This window comes from Limanda limanda, chromosome 8, assembly GCF_963576545.1.
Source record: "Limanda limanda chromosome 8, fLimLim1.1, whole genome shotgun sequence".
Classification (NCBI taxonomy): Eukaryota; Metazoa; Chordata; class Actinopteri; order Pleuronectiformes; family Pleuronectidae; genus Limanda; species Limanda limanda.
Window position 1 is genome coordinate 18,472,035 of NC_083643.1, and position 4,150 is coordinate 18,476,184.

Below are 4,150 nucleotides of genomic sequence, written 5' to 3' on the forward strand. Positions count from 1 at the left end.
GATGTTGACAAAATGCAAGTTGTTTGTTTTTATGATAGACCGTGTTTAAAGATGGAAGACGTGACTATAGGTTATAAACCACACCTTCTCCTTGTCCATGTTGCTATATGGGACATGGACGGAACTAAGAAAGTCAAAGTACATGTTTACAGTTTTCTCAAATATGGTTTCTGTCGTCTTCTGTAGTTCTCATCACACCAATGTACTGAATGTTAATGTGCTCATTCTTCTCGTTTTAAACAGTTATTCGAAGCTATAAAATGGGTAAAATGTTACAGTTGACAGCTGAGACTCATTTGTTTGAACCCGTGTATCAGCCGGACCTTGATACCGCTTCACACCATGATCACTACTACACAGACTCTGAAAGCAAATGACGCCGACGTACAATGGCGGCACCCATACATGTTTTTCATTTTTGTTCAACAAAAGAAAGTAGAGACGCGTCAACCATTTTCATGTCCAGTTTATGGCATTGACGCAAGTACACATTGTTGAAATGACCGAAAGGAGCAATGCCTCCGTGAGGACGAGTTCCCTGTGCGTGCGTTGGACCGATTGGCTGGATTATTTGGCGTCTGTAAGTGGAACAGCTTTGGGAGCATGCTGCGGAGGAGCTAATGAATGGGCCGGGAGGGCAGAACCCCTGCTAGCCTCAGCTGTCAGTGAACATGCCTGCAGAGACGACTGGGTTCAAGGAGAGGTCTGCTACAATACGGCCGCCCGGCTCTTCAATATCTCATGCACTCACACGCTGACACATACAAAATCCATGGGAGTTTATGACTCCAGCTTGCGATATAATGAAGTTCAGGAGTTGCTCCATTGTTTTGCGAAGGAAAGCACTGAAAGTTTGTTGGCACCCTGTTGTGTTTGTGTGCTTTGTTTTATGTCTTTCTTATAAATGCAATGGGCTCTGGCAGCTCATGGAACAGTTTGGTGGTAAAATTGATAAGAGATTAGCAGAGACATGAAGGCAGCTCATTCTTTGGTCATGTCACGTCCTTCCAGAAACTTATCAGCGAATGGCTTTTTTTCCTGGGATCTTGAATCAGGACAAGATTTAAAAAGTGCATGCTGTTCTCACAAATGTTTGGTTTTCCACACCAAATGTAGTCAATTTGATTCAGCTTCAACAGTCCAACACTGGTACCTTTTAGACTGGAGTCCCTTTTTGAACTCTTTCATAAACCGTCGTGGATTATTGCATTAATAACACCATTAAACCTATTCATTCATGCTATTGATCAAGCCACCAGTCATGTGGCAGCAAAGAAATGAATACAACCATTGAGAAACTGGTCGAGAGCTCCAGTTCAAGTTCACAGCGAATATAACATCAAGGGAAAAATGCGATCTGTGTGACTTTGACTGTGGCGAGATTGCTGGTGCCAGATTGGCAAGTTTAAGTATTTCTGCAACTGCTGACCTCCTGAGATTTGTACTCTCTGCAACCTGATTTACTGAGAATAGTTTTTAAAAAATATATCCAGGGAAAAGAAGCTCTGCAGACAGAAATGCCTCACAGATAAAAAAAAACAGTTCAGAGGAGAATGACCAGATGGGTTGGAGCTGACAGAAAAGCTACAGAGACTCAGATAATCACTTTTTACAACTGTGGTGTGCAGAGAACAATCTGAAGCAGCTTGAGGCAGAAGATCATGTCAGATTCCACTTCCATCAGCCAAGAACAGAAATCATCACCACTGGACAGTTGAAGATCTGAAAAACATACCCAGGTCTTAATGCCTCAGACTGAGTGCTGTTGCTGACCATGTGCCACAGTTTACCATCTTTTAGTGGATACAATGTCCCAAGGAAAGGTGTCATGAAAGTGACTTGTTACTACAGTGACCTCCTCGGTTATCAGCTGATAAATCTGCAGAAATGAAGTGATGAATTCATGTCAACATGCAGCAGAATCTCAAAGGAAAGTGGAATCTGTGACAAAAAGAATGTAGGTTGTGTTGAGGGGATGCCATACACAGCTTTAGCCTGGTTTTCCCAATTAAGTGCTTGGAAAGTGTCATTTTTCCACACAGAAGTATTTTGATTTTATTGTGTTATCTAGGATTTCCATTCACCAATCCATTTCCCATGGTGACCTGATGAAGTTGATTATATTGTTTGGTCAGATTTACTGTTATTATATTACAAAATTATGTAAGACAACATCTAAATTCAGCAGTTAAAACAATACAACATCATTTGAAAGCAATGGTAAAAGACAGGGATAAAATAAGTAAAGTAAAGTAACAAGCCATTTGGTAAAAGTCAGTTTTGAGAAAGGACAGTGAAATTTTGTCAAAATACTGTTCATCACAACAGAAACTGTTCACAATTGAATTTCATGTGTGTCCCATTTATCTGCTTGAAATTGTGTTCACCATCACTTACTTTGCTTTTGGCTTTTTTCACAGTGCGAGAATAAACACAGGATCCCATATTTAAACGAATGGTTGAGCAGGAAGTTCTGGATGATAGGCATGTCCTGTGAGCCCAGAGCGCACACATTATGTACAATAATTCAGTTGCCTGTGAGTCATGGTGCCAGACAGTTGAATGGACTCACAAGTTCCCACAGTTAGGTCGACAAAACTCAAGTCATTCATTTCAGACCATGTTGCTGTGACAGGGTTTGGAGCCCACGGTACAAACAGGAAGTCGGACAAATCAGCTTTCTTCAATTGTCATCGTGCAGTTAGGAGATGGGCACATGTTTGCAATGTTCTAAGTTTAATGTGCTGCTGTTAATTGTCTCCTGTTTGCAGCTATATTTGTTAGAAGTTTAAATCTTTGAGGTTCTGATTTTCATTTGAGGCTCTAGTAGTAGAATAGTTCTCCATGCTTCACATCCTTGCTGTTCAAAATATGCATATTTTCTTTCATACCGTACATCGGTGCAACGCTTCTTTTCCCTCTCCGTTTTAGCTACTGGCCCACCTTTGAAAAAACTCAGTCTGTTGTGATTCACCAGCTGCTTGATGTGCATGTTGGGAATGTAGCAATTCATGATCAGTTGTTAACACAACAGCTTTACAAACAAAATTGTAAAATTGTTTTGGCCCAGATTTGGCCTAAGCTGCCACACTTTCACCTGGCCCACACACCACGTGGCATGATGACACTTGGGCGCTCCGCCCCTGTTTGCCAGATCTAGGCCACGAGTCAGCCATAGAAATAACACCTCAACCAAAGGTGCCAAAAGTGGCCCAACTTTGTCTTGTTCTATTTGGGTCAGAATTCATCATTGACCACATTAGCCACTTCACTAGAAGACCAGAAGTGCCGTGTCCCTGCCCACATCTGTTTCTATCGGAGGAGCAGAATGTCTCACGGTGAAATATTTGAATTATGTGTCAAGCTCTTATATTTCATATGTAACAATATAATTGTGTCATCTCAATATGTCCGGGTGAAACATGTAAAGCAGTGATGTAAACACTTTAACAAAAACAAGCCACACACACACACACACAAACACAAACACACACACACACACACACCAAAACAATACATGTGCACTTTAAATATGAAGAACATGGTTTTGATAGCATGGGTGTTCCTCTAGTCCAAAATCTAGAAGCATGCTTTATTTTGTGCACTCATTTTTTTCTAAGCAATATGAATGACTTGATGGTGCCCCAGCAATAGCCATTAAAAACTACATGTGATTTCATTATTTCTCAGGTTTATAGTTTTGCATGTGACAACCACAATGTAAATACCGTCAGTTTGACTTTCCTATGACCCCACAGCTGGATTGAGTGTCCACATTTCTTCAACGTCTTCATCTGTCTTTGGCGGACCATATTTCGAGTGTCTCCCTCACCACAAGTGATGATTTGCAGGATGTATTGAGCTAAACAATAGCGTGAATACTTCCTGACCTGTTTCTGAATCATGAGCTGAGAAGTTGGAGCAAACAGAGTGATTGATAGAAAGACTGTCAGAGACGGACAGCGTGCACCGCCTGCAGAACCTAACCCCGCCTTAGCCTGCCTGTGGAGAACTCTGGGAAACTCCCCTGAAGTGATGTCTGTTTGCTCAAACCCAGTGAGATGGATGAGCTTCTCCTCTTCATCCCCTCTTCCTCCCAACACCCATTCTGATGCCAACCCCCTCTATCTCGACTGGAAAATCCCAGATG